The 15,152-nt window shown below is 38.1% G+C and overlaps 1 long non-coding RNA gene across 1 annotated transcript; it reads right to left on the bottom strand.

The window, feature by feature from the left end:
- Nucleotides 1–5,414: 5,414 nt before the first annotated feature.
- Nucleotides 5,415–13,989, bottom strand: LOC106526177 (uncharacterized). The gene is made up of 4 exons (XR_001311219.1): nt 13,909–13,989; nt 7,462–7,822; nt 5,705–5,824; nt 5,415–5,619 (listed from the first exon to the last, which is right to left on the bottom strand). It is a non-coding gene; the product is annotated as an uncharacterized LOC106526177 (long non-coding RNA).
- Nucleotides 13,990–15,152: the final 1,163 nt, after the last annotated feature.

The raw sequence follows: 15,152 nt of genomic DNA, 5'->3' as shown, positions 1-15,152 counted from the left end.
AGTCTTTCCAGTAGGGAAAAGGAAGCATAGATGTAACTGTAATCAAACACAAAGAAAAATTAACAATTGTAAGGAAAAAAAGCCCTTTTACAATAATAATTAAAAATAAAATAAAATAAACAATTATTCAAAGTTGGTCAAAGTTTTTTATTTTAACAAACTGCCAACATGATTATCTAAAACTAATTTCATGAAGCCATATCTCATTGATAATATTTGATGTTGTCTGGATCCCAAGTCTCTGCAATAGTTATTTTGTAGATCAGAAGCTGAAAAGTTTAGGAGCATCATGATTTTCAGGTGTAATTTAATGTTTTTGCTTGTGGTGAGGTTACTAGCAGCTCTATTATATCTCAAAACATTTGGGGTTTTCTGTGATGAGTTAATACAAATTGACCTCATTTTAAATGGAAGGATAAATGACTGACTTGCTTTTCAAAAACGTTTTTTCCCCCAGAAAACACAGTAAGGTACAGGAGCACAACAATATTTCCCTCACCAAGAATCAGAGCTGAATTAACGGTCTGAACAGAGCTTTTCTCTGCATGTCGTCCAGCTGGAACACTGAGGGGGATTTTCCATCCTCAGGTAACCCACTTTACTTGTGGCATCGGCTCTGTTGTCACCCGTGGCGTGGGGACTCATTAGTGTGTCTGCTGACGTCTTGTTTCTGTGGACCGGAGTTCCTCTATTCAACACCCCAATGGATGAATTAACACATGAAGATGAAATGTCAGCTGTTACATGTGAATGAGGATTAGAGAAACAGCAGGGTACTAATGGACCACAGGGCTCATAATAGTCAAGGCAGCTTTGAACAAGCATCTGAACCATCAAGACCAAACAAAACAAGCAAAAGACAAATCCATGATTTTTTAAAATATTTTTATTGAAGTGTGTCAGTGTAGCTTTTGAAATGTCACTTTTTTTGCTTTATGATGCTTGCCTAAAATGACATTCCACAAGGATTTTGTCCAAATGCACACACTCATGAACACACACGCAGGTTTGCCCAGCTACACATTTGGGGACATTCCATTGACTTCCATTACACTTCCAGGTCTCTCTTGAAAAAGAGGTTTTTAATCTCAATGGGACTTCCTGGTTAAATAAAGGTTATAAATAAATAAATAAATAAATAAATAAATAAATAAATAAATAAATAAATAAAATTACATTTCTACAGCCTAACCCTGACCACAAACCCTAAGGCTAACCTCACAGGTGTCTAGCTGACCCTAAAACTAACCAAAACTAAATTCACACATGGTCCTAAACCTAACCTACACACCCACCAATGGCATTTAAACCAAACGTGGACTCGACTTAGGTCCTAAAATGCACCAGTTGTCCCCAAATGTAGGTGTTTTGTCTTAAAATTGCTCCCAAATGTCACCAGAATCAACCCCACTCATGAACACACACACACACTCTCACATTCAATCTGCTAAAGTATGAGGTTTGTTTTATTCCGCGAGCTCCTTTTACATGTCAGCTGCCATTGTCTTCTAAAGAACTTTATTCTCCTCATTTCAATATGCTAATTTGATCTCGATTGTCATTCAGGGGCACCTGGCACTCCATGCCTCCAGCGTCTCTCCATCAAATCAGACACAAGAGAATCGAACTAAAGTTCTCTCACCAGGTTCTGTAAATGTGAATGCTGGAAGTGGGCTGGAATATTTGCTCTTCCTGGGGATCGTACACCTTCACAAGGATTACCCAGCTTTCTCAAACACCATCGCACCATTCATGCAGTCAGGTGTGTTTGTGTTGCAGTGCTAGGTGAGACAACAGTTTTCCCAGACTGAAACAACATTTCATTAGTTGTGTTGATTGTGATTTGATGGGACATCATCGTTAGAGTGATAGCTGCTCTGTTGTCACGCCACACAGTCGTCAGTCCTAATGAGGGCTGCAGCCTGCTTAATTACCCTTAAGACCCTTTATCTCTGATTGCCAAAAGCAAAACTCAATGGACATTTGCGCACGTAAGCAGCAACATAGTCCCAACACACACACAGAAACACACACTATGGATCATCACATGCAGCACATAAACAGTCGCAACATAAGTGACTTTTTCCCACCTTCCATTTTTTATCTACAGTATTTTCTAAGGAGGCTCAGGGGTCAAGGGGCAAACTCTACAGGGAACAGCCTCCAAATGCTGGGATGCCACCCTGCAAGGACTCCAGGGAACAAAAGTCACTCGGTTTGTTAAATCCCAACTCAGACACACTGGCTGCTCCAAACAAACAGGGCGTGGTATATAGATCCTTCTGGTTCCTCACAAATCAGTTGCTAAATATAGAAGTGGTGCAGAGCAACATGAGCTAAATATGAGCTGCATTTTGTTAAACTGTGTTTATCAGTCAGGGCTCATAGATGGCACTGAAGAGCATGTGTTTTGGTGCTATAACCTTAAGCCAACAAACTGAGAATGAGTACAAAGAACAGAAACAGGGTATCTGCAGGTTTTAGCAAGTCAAAGACTTTTTCAAGACCTTTGTAATACCACCTTGTACGAAATTTAATACAGAAAAATATAAGCGATGGTTGGAGGATTCTGCTGTATTACAACCAAGCACACGAGCGTCACTCAATAAAACAGGTTGAATGTAAAGACATTCAGTGCTTTCTGGTTCAATAACTGTATTGTACAAGTGCAGTTATTTGGTTGGAAACCTCCAACAAAAATTCATCTACTAAACTAAATACATTCATGACATGAAACTTAAATGTGTCTTACTCTTAGCCTCCAGTTTTGCCTTTTTACAAAAAGAAGTCATCCAGGTAACTGTCAATAATCATGCACTTTCATTTGCACCATCAAAATCCAACAGATTTCTGAAGGAAGAGAGGAGTTTTCTCCAGTTTATTTTTATGTAATATCAGTTTTTTGAATTGAGAGACTCTGATATATTTGAAAAATTATATCACATAAAGTCCTTTACAAAGAACAATTTTTGTTTTTTATTTTATTTATATTTATTTATTTTTAGTTTGACAGATTTCTCCCTTAAAATCATTTCATTCAAAGGAAATGTTTACAGGATTACAGCTCATGTACTCATACTGATTCATGATTTGGAATCCTTCTAGAAGGCAACTTGTGACCTATTATGGTCAAAGGTTTTCTTTTGCTAGTGACCAATTTGTGCGCAACTCCTATATTGGTAGGAGTTGAATACATTGGATAATCATACTATTTATTTTTCACATTAGTATAGTAGTATAGTTCTAAAGATAATAAAAGTTTAGCACATCCAAACAGACAAAACACCTCATTATTGCTAAAACATTTTATAGGATTAACTTGTTCTTCATGAGTTTGAGGGAAAATTAAAATTAAACTGAGACAAACAGCTTTGCTGTGATCTGAAGTCTACAAATATTTATCTTTTAGCGTTAATATTGTTTAATAACTGAAGAAGCTGCTACAACTTGTCTCTCACCATGAGGAGTTTGGTCACGCGTACAAGTTTCACATGTCTGTAAATAACAGCAACGCTCCAAACACAATTAATGTTCAACACAAAGTTGGACTTTTGCAAAAAATCCCGGGCAGGTCGGGGCTCTGTTTTGGAAGACAGGTGGAAGTAACGGTGTAACAGCTCAGGTATCTCCTCGGCTGCAGCGAACTGCTCATGTGTGAACACATACATTTAATAATTTATTACATAACTTCACCTTCGTGCAGGGCGGGTGGTTCTAGCAGGTGGAGGTGTACTCCTTGGAAAAAAGTCAGAGCAACTCTGATTAGTTCACCTGCAGTCCAGATTCTGCTCACAGACTGCAGGACCCGCCCTGCTCTGCTCTGATTGACTAAAACTGTGACTCTGGTTCTTTTTATTGGTTGAAAGTATCAGTTAATCCATCACAACAAAACAAGTATTTTTTTTCTCAACAGGAAATGCATTGCGGAGACGGATCACTTTAGTCACTTCTGCCCAAAAAAGATGCACCCGCTTCGGATGTTATCATCCATGAAATGGAAATTATTAGGTGTTATCAGTCCCCTAGAATGGCTTCAGAATGTCCCGCCTGTGCTGGTTAGCAGGTTCCCCGTCCCATAGAATGGCTTACGATTGTTAGCTTTTTAGTATGAGGCATAAATCCACTATCTGGTTAATATGAGGCATAAAAAATCTGGTTAATATGAAGCTTAAAGCCACCAAGATTAACCTTAGAGCAGATGACCTGGTTAGCACTAACCTCCGACGAAAGTATTTTGTGGCCTCTCAACAGGGCAATGGGTAGAGTGTCAGACCAGGGAATGGGAGACCAGGGTTTGAGTCTGACATAGACACAAAAAATTTATTACAACATGTTTTGGTTATTTACACATTCATTGTCATTAATATATTAACCCACTAGGGGGCACTGTTGGGACAGTCTGAAGGCTAGAAGGCAGAGTAGGGACCCTCTGAAGCCATTGTATGGGACTGATAACGCCTGATAACATCCATTTCATGGACTGATAACACCAGAATCCCCTGAAAGATTTAAGACCGTTGAGTAACAAATTTAAGACCAACTTGCACATTTTTTAACAACTTTGACACTTTTTAAGGTCTTAATTTTAGGTATGTGAATTTAAGACTTTTTCAGGACCTGCGGACACCCTGAGAAACTACAGTAAATTATAGTAAAGTCAGAGAGATCCCTTTCTATCTAGTAGATGCTTATCAGCCAGTTGAGGCAGATGGCTGCCTGTCCTGAGCCTGGTTCTGCCGGAGTTTTTCCTTTCCACTGTTGCCAGCTTGGGGCGGGGCCACATGGGGCATTGACCTCAGCTGAAATCTGCTTGGCCCCATGAAGTGCCCCTGTCCTGTCACTCATCTGTTCTTTGCTCAAGAGCAATGATTGTGGGTGCAGTTCCATGTTCAGACACTAGTGGCACTAACGAGTCAAGTAAGAATGTCCAGCATGAATCAAACTTACAGAATTCTTGTTCTCTTCTTAAGAAAATTTGAACTATCCTGCTGAAAAAAATCTTTCAGCTGACAGACAAAGGCTGGATTTTTTCACATGCTGTGTGTTTAAGAATATTTTATACAGTAAAAATGCATGTAAAAATTTTAACAAGAATTAACTGTGCAAGCTTTTATTTTTAAATTACAAGTGTTTGAATATATACGCATATATCTTACTAAAACTAGGGATTTGTGTGAAAGGATGTTAAACAAATACTTGCCCCCTTCATAAATATGTGGCCCCTTGATGGCATCTTATTCAAAAAAATCTTAGATCCGCCACTGATCTGCTGGCTTCCTTTGTACAATGCCCTAAGACGATTGTTGAGACTTTGCACTATGTAAATAAACTGAATTTAATAGATGCGCCATATTAGGTTGTCATCATATTTCAGGTTCATTCTTTTATTTGTTGATCACACAAAACAAACATTATGTTTTTAATGGACATAATGAGCCATTTATTAGGAAATCTTCATCTGGAGTGACAAATCTTTTACATATGGCCTAAAATATGGAGTTTAGTTCGTTCAGCTGACCAGAGTCTCCTGTTTTTATGATTCCTCTCCAGCTTGTTTGGTGATCACTCTCAGCTTGCTGCTGTGTGGTTTGGACTTCCTGACATTACACCCAGTGTTCTCTGGAAGGGAGGAAAACGAAAGCAGCATTAGAGGGGCACACACATGCCATAAACTGGCGTAGGTTCGATAAAAACAAGTGTGCACCTGACGGCACCCCTCGTGGCTGGAGGCAGACTGAAGCCAAGCTGAAGAGGGAGAATATGACGAAGGCTATGATGATGAAGGTGAGCTCAACTCCAGTGAAAGGCAATTCCATCTATACAACTATAAAAAAAATGCAGTTAAACGACACCGAAACCGGTGGAAAAATCTCTTTGTAAAATTTCATATTTGTCAAGCAGAAAAAAGTTTTTTTAATGACTGCTAATCAGGGCCGGTTCTAACCAATTTGGGGCAGATTTCAGGTGGCACCCCATGAAATCTTCTAAATCTCACTGCATATTTACATACATTCACATACCAAATTAAATAATTTTGTTCTTGATATAAACATTTTTTAATCTTTAGAAACCAGGTTGTCCAATTAAAATAGTTAACAGTGTAATTCGTTTGAAACAGATATAAGATCAACTCAAAACTGTATTTTCCAGCTATTTGAAGACAATTTTACTCAATTCTTGAGATTGATCAAACAGCATAAAATCAACTTTTTAGAACACTGTTAAAACACAGACTGCATCATATGATACTTTTATCATGAAATATTCTCTGCACCATATAACACCTCATGTAGTAACAAAGCAGGCTGAGAAACCCACAAAACAAATTACTTTCATAAACTTGAGTAACTATTCTACAGACTAAATCAACTATACTCTGATAAGTTATTAATTTTTTTTACTTCCCCCATTTGTGTCACCCCCAGATGGACAACACCCTTAGCATTTGCCTATAGTGCCATGCCACAGGCTGGTCCTGCTGCTAATACCCTTTTCATCTAAGATTTATTCTTTTTTTAACATATGACATGTTTAGAACAACAGTTATCAAATGCTTCATTTTCTTATAAAAACATGATTAAATCTATTTAATTGTATGTCTTTAAAATACCCCAATACTTACACTAATTATAGTAATTACACTTTAAAATAAACCATTACAGATAAACTGCAGCCAAATACAAGCTGTTATTATAACTTATGGTAGTGTCATTTCATCTCTACCATTTTAGAAAACAAAAATACTTTTTTCCCCTTGTACTCCATAAATTAACTCTAGTGGTGTTTTATAAAATGGAGTCCTCAGCTCAGCTGTCTCCACAAGAGGGCCCAATATGTAGTTCAGTTTCCCATCACCTGCAGTTTATTGCCCAGGTCTCATTTCAGAATCCTGAACTGTGTGCAGGATGTTTACACTGGCACCAGATAAGACTTTAGCAGTCTCCATAGAAACATGGTGATGTAATGGTCACCACACGTTGGACAAACACAAATAAATCACTTTGTGAGGCAATAAACATATAGAGAATTATGATTAGGTGAATAAATTCTTAGTTTTCAGTCAACTTAACAACCTCCCTCTTCACCCACGAGGTCTCAGCGACCCACGTTTCAAATTAAACCATAATGTGATTCAAGTGTTCACATTATGATCAACTTTATAGAAAGGAAGTTACAAGGTGACAGGTGCTACATAGACTGATCCTTTGCTGGGTCTTCATGTTTGACACAGGTATGTGTCCCTGTGAAGTTTCAGTCAGTTAAACCAAATAGATTAGCTGTCACTCACACATATTTTTCCCCTTATGCACTCCTACACACACCCTCAGCCGTTAAAAAAATGTGAGTGAGTCACATCAGTGTTCTGTAGAACACCTTGTTTTTCCTGATGTCGATTTTCAACTGAGACTGAGAAAAGTTTTAAAACATGAGAGTAGTAGGTTTATAGCTCTTGAGACTTACTGAGAGAAGAATAGCGAAGGCTGTTTCCCCAGATTAAAACTTCAAAATAAAAGCATTTTGTCTCCTCGCCTCCAGAAAGCAGAGCCAGCTGGCAGGCGACGCTGGAGCTGCTGAACCAAGTGCCACTTTTTTTCAGTGCACAATGTAGGCACTCCTTTGTGCTTGGAATGAAAATAAAAGCGTCTCTTCTCAGAGTACACCCATATGTTTTCAGAGGTCAGCCCAGGCAGTCTTTGTTTGGAGTGCTGATAAAAGCTCAAGGTGTTAAGATGTCCTCGGAGCGCCTGATAGGAAATGATTTCTCTGCTGCTTTTTGACGTTTACACCAACAGCTCCTCGCTTTGGAGCTTATCCTTTGTTTCTGCAGAAGATAAAATAACAAGAAAAATAGTTTGTTTTATCCTAATTTCAAAACTGTTATCTTCAATGCTTAAAGAATAGCACAATGAATGTGGTAATCATAATTACACTTAATAGGTCAGTGCATAAACACAAACCACAATATACTGTATTTTATGGACTCAATATAAAGGTCAAAATGCAAATATAAACGAGGAGATTTTAAAATAAAATATAGACAAAATGTTATTTTCTGTGACTTCTTTTGCTTCAACTATTAAAACAACCAAGCTAGTAAAGTATTTTAAAGCTCATCATTTTTTTAACCCTCTGGCACATGGTGTATGGGACAAATCATGTGCCAGCAGGAATTGAATTTGAATTGCTCAGATTGAATCTGTATGTGCATAACGTGAAATTGAATGCATTGGTTTGAAAATAAATTTCACTAAATTGAAACTGAATTTAATTATTTGAATTTGAATTAAATTGCTTTGAAACTGTATTTTGGTTCATTAAAAAATTCAGTTTGACTACTTTCACTTTCAGTTCCATAATTCAGATTTTTGTGTCACACTTGTGTTTGAGAAAGCCAGCCAGAGTAATCAAACACAGATTTACTGTATGTTTCACTTTGGTGACGTTTCCCTTCTGTATGTAACAGAGTTGATGCAACCCACCGTGAAAGTGACAAAAAACAGAGTTATTTCATTGGAGTGACTAATTTTACCTATAGAAAATGTTACATTTATATCACATCATGGATCAGTCAGCAGCAGCATCTGATCAATATGGGATCCATGATGGGATGTAAATGTAACATTTTCTATATAAAGGTAAAATTAATCACTCCAATGAAATAACTCTGTTTTTTGTCACTTTCACGGTGGGTTGCATCAACTCTGTTACATACAGAAGGGAAACGTCACCAAAGTGAAACATAAATCTGTGGATCTGTGTTTGATTACTCTGGCTGGCTTTCTCAAGGACCAGGATGTGACACAAAAATCTGAACTTTGGAAATGAAATTTAATTATGGAACTGAAAGTGAAAGTAATCAAACTTAATTTTTAATAAACCAAAATACATTTTCAAAGCTAATTAAAATTCAGTTTCAATTCTGTGACATTTATTTTCAAACTAATTTCACATTATGCACATACAGATTCAATCTGAGCAATTCAAATTCAATTCCTGCTGGCACAAGATTTATCCCACACTCTCTTCTGCTTCACTCCTTTGGGGTTTTTTTTTATTATTGTTCAAACAAAAAAGCAGTTTCAATGAAAAATAAAAATAAAACTTTAAATCAAACAAAAAAGCAATTTCAATAAAAAAAATTTAAAAGTCTAAAAGAAAAGGGTAGGTCCTCTGGATGGGTTCTTCTTTAGTGAAACGTTTCATCTCAACCAAGAGACTTCTTCAGTCTGATGAGTTTCAGGTAAACTCAGCCTTTTAAGCACTGCCTCCACATGGACAAACAGGTTAGTCACACGCAAAAGAGGGCCATCACCTAACAATAGGCTTGATTAGCTCTGTTGTTCATTGTTCATGTGTCCCATCACCTGACCTGTGTTGTGTTACGTGCATGTAGTGAGTGCAATTGGGGTTCAACGTCCCCTTGTTTTTGTCTCTCTTTCCCTCTTTGTGTTGGTATCATTGGGGCCCTGATTCACACCTTTTGCTCACAGGGGGCTGAGTCATACTTGCAATAACAGCATTGTTGGAGGAGGACAACTGGACACGAAGGCCTCCACCTCTGTTTAATGATGGACAGTTTTTCTTCACAAAGATGGCTTCTTTTACTCCTCTCTCAAACCAATGTTCCTCTCTATCAAGGTTGAGAACATCTTCATCCCTGAAAGAGTGACCGCTGGCCTGTAGATGAGTGTAAACTGAAGAGTCCTGACCCGACGATGTAGCTCGTCTGTGCTGACTCATTCTTTTGAACATTGGCTGTTTTGTTTCTGCAATGTATGACTGATCACAGTCCTCCTGACACTTAACGGCATATACAATATTACTCTGTTTTTGCTGGGGAACTGGGTCTTTGGGGTGAACTAATCTTTGTCGTAACGTGTTTTGGGGTTTGAAAGCCACTGGGACGTCATGTTTAGAGAATAAACGTCTCAGTTTCTCTGAAACTCCCGCCATATATGGAATGACGACTGGTTTGGGCTGGGATTAGGGCAGGGCTATTCAACTAAATTGCTCCGAGGGCCACAGTCACTGTAGGCCAACAGCTGAGGGGCCAAACATCCAGCAATTAAAGGCATTATAAACCAAGATCTGTTACCTTTGAAATAATTTGTTTCACTGTGTTTAATCATAAATACAACATACAGAACCCTATAAAAGTAGTGATAATTAAACAGTTTCAAAATTAACACATTATGCCTCCTGTTAGACACAAATATTATTTTGATATCTCTGACTTGCCAAATTTTTAAACCAATTTTATTTTTATTTTCATAATTTTATATTCAACTGCTTGTAATTTTAACTGTCTTGAGGGTTCATAGAAATGGTTTTTACCAGCTTGTAGCCAAGATTCTGATGTATATGTACGTGGATACCAAACATGTTTGTTTAACTAAAGGGCCTTAAAGTAATTAAAGTAGAAAACCAGGAGTTTGGGCTGAAAAGATGAATGAACCAATTGGCGGGCCGAACTTTGGTCACTCGCAGACCGGATGTGGCCCGCGGGCACCCAGTTGAATAGCCCTGGTTTAAGGTCTTCATTTTCAGCTGCTTGTTGGCTGGAATATTGTTTGGGTTTCTTGTCTGCTTTCAGAAAAGCTGAGTCAGGATAACCGCACTGCTCCAGGGCCTGTCTTGTGCCTTCGTGTCCAGTTGTCCTCCTCCAACAATGCTGTTATTGCAAGCATGACTCAGCCCCCTGTGAGCAAAAGGTGTGAATCAGGGTCCCAATGATACCAACACAAAGAGGGAAAGAGGGACAAAGTTATTAGTTAGTGTGGACTGAAGCGATTTCCTCGTGCACCTGCTTTGAATGTTGTCCACATTAAACGGCCGTTATTAGAGGTCATCAGTTCCATACAATGTGTCCAGACTGTCCCTTCTCTACCTCCTAGAAGGTTGGAAGGCACTTACCAATAATTTACAGTATATGCCTGATAATATGCATTTAAGTGCAGTGGGTTTATCTCCTCCTCCGGGACACAGAGCTCAAGTGACCGGCCCAGCTTGCTGTCCTTTGGCCGGGGAAAGAACTCGATCTGTGGCATGGAGAGCTGGGCTGGCTGTAGCTGGTGGTTGCCCCAGACATTGCTAACAGTTGCTAACAGGCAGACAGCAGAGTTTTCGGGGTCAGCTCAGACATGTTTCAAACTTTAATCAGCTGATCTCTGTGGTGCGTTAAACATTTCCTGAAACTTTCGTGTGGTTCTTGTGCAAATTAGTTACAGTTTGTGTGAGTAATACATAGCGTTAGGTCCATATATATTTGGACACTGACACAAATTCTGTCTTTTTTATCTGTATACTGAAACATATTCAAGTTATAGTTATATAATGTACATGGACATAAAGTCCAGACATTCAGCTTTCATTTGAGGGTATCCACAATAAAACTGGATGAAGGTTTTAGGAGTTTCAGCTCCTTAACATGTGCCACCCTGTTTTTAAAGGGACTAAAAGTAATTGGACAATTGACTCCAAGACTATTTCATGGACAGGTGTGGGCAATCCCTTCATTATGTCATTCTCAATTAAGCAGATAAAAGGCCTGGAGTTGATTTGAGGTGTGGTGCTTGCATTTGGAAGATTTTGCTGTGAAGTAAACATGCGATCAAAGGAGCTCGCCATGCAGGTGTATCAAGCCATCCTCAAGCTGCAAAAACAGAAAATACCCATCCAGGAAATTGCTACAATATTAGGAGTGGCAAAATCTACAGCTTTGTACATCCTGAGAAAGAAGGAAAGCACTGGTGAACTCATCAATGCAAAAAGACCTGGGCGCCCACAGAAGACAACAGTGGTGGATGATGGCAGAATAATCTCCATGGTGAAGAGAAACCCGTTCAAAACAGCCAACCAAGTGAACAACACTCTTCAGGAGGTAGAAGTATCAATATCCAAATCTACCATAAAGAGAAGACTGCATAAAAGTAAATACAGAGGGTTCACTGCATGGTGCAAGCCACTCATAAGCATCAAGAATAAAAAGGCTAGACTGGACTTTGCTAAAAAAAACATCTGAAAAAGCCAGCACAGTTCTGAAAGAACAGTCTTTGGACAGATGGAACCAAGATCAACCTCTACCAGAATGATGGAAAGAGAAAAGTCTGGTGAAGGCTTGGTACAGCTCATAATCCAAAGCACCACATCATCTGTAAAACACAGCAGAGCACTGTGATGGTTTGGGCATGCATGGCTGCCAGAGGCACTGGGTCACTATTGTTTACTGATGATGTGACACAGGACAGAAGCAGCTGAATGAATTCTGAGATATTCAGAGCCAAACTGTGTGCTCAGATCCAGCCAAATGCAGCCAAACTGATTGGTGGTCGTTTCGTACTACAGATGGACAATGACCCAAAACATAAAGCCAAAGCAACCCAGGAGTTTATTAAAGCAAAGACCTGATCTCAACCCAAATGAGCGAGCATTTCACTTGTTAAAGACTAAACTTCAGACAGAAAGGCCCACAAACAAACAGCAACTGAAAACCACCACAGTGAAGGCCTGGCAGCGCATTAAAAAGGAGGAAACACAGCGTCTGGTGATTCCATGAGTTCAAGACTTCAGGCAGTCGCTGACAACAAAGGGTTTTCAGCCAAGTACTAGAAATGAAAATTTTATTTACAATTATTTAATCTGTCCAATTACTTTTGAGCCTCTGGAATGAAGGGATTGTGTTTAAAAAATCCTTTAGTTCCTCATATTTTTATGCCATCATTTTGTTCAACCCACTGAATTAAAGCTGAAAGTCTGAACTTCAACTGCATCTGATTTACAACCAATACAGTCACAACAAAAGATGAGGTAATTACATGACTTGAGTTGGAAATATACTTGAAGATGCATGACAGTTGTAATTTTAAGATATATTTTTGAAAAATAAAAGAATGTCAGCTTTCATACATGTAGTCCACCGGAGTGGATAAGTGTGTAACTCTTTGAAAAAAAAAATCAAAAGAAAAAAGTTTTTTTTTGTGCCCTAAAAAGAATAAAACCACTAAAGATTTTTTAAATTCAGGCTTTAATTCATGCACAAATTTATTTTACCTATTAAGTCAACGTTTAACATGCTTAATTACTGAATGTGACAAATGCTAACAATGAGTGAATCAGTTAAATGTCACACAGTCTAAGTAGTCATAATGCTTTGTTTGCCTAAAACAATAAAGCTAACTGAGCTGTGTTCTGACTCGTCAAAAGTCTGAAATTTATTTACATTAAACTCTCTGAGCTAAAGAAGAGAAGCTTGATCTAGTTCATTAAAGTGTGATAGTGTAGGAGTGCATTAGTGATCCAAACGTGTCACTTATACCTAAATAAGCAATTTGTGCTGCAATCCAGTGTGTCATTAATAAAACGCCTTAGCTTAGCACACACTAAACCACAATATGCTTGTAATATAACCCACATGGCTCTGTTTTAACACAGTATTGGCTCTGAACTGCAGCCTTATGACGTGAAACCCACTAACAAACATTTATATTACGAAAAGGAAAATATAAAAAACTGTTCAGCCACTTAAATTTGAATTCAAATAATGAGAAAATGTTCTGGTTTCGAATGTTTAGACGGCGTTCTCCGTCAACACCAAAAATAAGAGAGTTCATTCAATACGCCAATGAACACGACAAATACTGCTTTTGAAATCGATCATTTCAAAATAGAAAATAATACTTAAATGTTTTTCAACATTTAAAATGTTTTTTTTTCTTATTTAAGCTTTACATTGTTAAATCATTGTATTCTGTTTTAATTCAACATCATCACAACTGCTTTTTCAAAGATAAAGGAATTACTATTACGTATTATTTTGATACTGGTGCAACAACTTGAAAATAATTTTTAAAATTCAAACCAACTTGAATCACTGTTTTATGTATTTAATTATTTTCTTTGCAGCCATACCTTTTAAAAGTGGACACCACTCGCCGACCATCCCGATGAGCGTGAAGAGGCCGAACACCAGAATGGAGAACATGATCGTCAACACCTCCAGCTCAGTTGGCAGAGAGGCCATCTGCAGCACCGGGACCTCACAGTAACATCAGTAAAATCACCTGCTCTATGGTGAATCAGAGTAAAAGACATACCCGGTGCACCACAGGAGCTTTTATACCCTGACCACCTTCGTGTCACACACACACACTTGTATTGTCTCTCTCTTGTTGCTTCTCTTTGTCACACGCCTCTAAGAGCTGTGAAGAGCTGACTTACACATCCCCTCTCAAGTTCAACGAGATCATATGAACATGAATTTTTTATGGGGCCTTGCGCCTGTCCCTGTGTAGTGACCACGAGCAAGCAGAGACGTCCCACAAAAGATTTACGATAAAATTAAAGAATTTAACGCTATCAGTGTTTCTCTTTCCTTTTCTAGCGACACAGCAAAAACTACATTTCTGTTCTCGACGTGAAGCAGAAATAGTTTCCTTTGAATCTGGTTTGCTTGCAAAAAAAAAGGAGAAGTAAAAAGAACAGTGGGGTTTGTCTGTGCAGAATCGTTTTGTTCATTTTCACAAACCAAATTTAGTTTAAATGAACATTAAAGAACATTTGTTGAATCCCAAAACAAGTGGAAACAGAATTCCTTTCATCTGAAAAGAAGTAAAAAGTATTTAACGTGCAGATCTGTGTTTGTTTAAAAGGATGTGGGTGTTTACTCCACTCATCTGACCACTTCATCTTTCAGAGGTGTCAAACCAAAAAAGTGTTTTTGCCACAATGTGTTGCATTTGCTATTATTTTGCTCACACTGTTTTCATCCTGCGAAATTAGCGAGAATTACAGGTAATAATGTTAACAGTTTTATATACAGCGGGTAAAATAAATATCGAACACGTCACCATTTTTCTCATTAAATATATTACTAGAGGTGCTAATGACATGAAATTTTCACCAGATGTTGATAACAACCCAAGTGATCCATACATACAAAGAAATCAAACCATAAATGTCCAGAAATGAAATTATTTGTAATAATGTGGAATGGCACAGGGAAAAAGTATTGAACACACTTACTGAAATTTATCTAATACTTTGTACAAAAGCCTTTGTTGTCAATGACAGCTTCAAGACTGTATGGAGAAACTAGTGGCATGCATTGCTCAGGTGTGATTTTGGCCCATTCTTCCACACAAACAGTCTTCAAA

The sequence above is a fragment of the Austrofundulus limnaeus genome, unplaced genomic scaffold (genome assembly GCF_001266775.1).
Source record: "Austrofundulus limnaeus strain Quisiro unplaced genomic scaffold, Austrofundulus_limnaeus-1.0 Scaffold263, whole genome shotgun sequence".
Classification (NCBI taxonomy): Eukaryota; Metazoa; Chordata; class Actinopteri; order Cyprinodontiformes; family Rivulidae; genus Austrofundulus; species Austrofundulus limnaeus.
The sequence above is the reverse complement of the archived record's forward strand: the minus strand, read 5'-3'. Positions and strand labels throughout refer to the sequence as shown.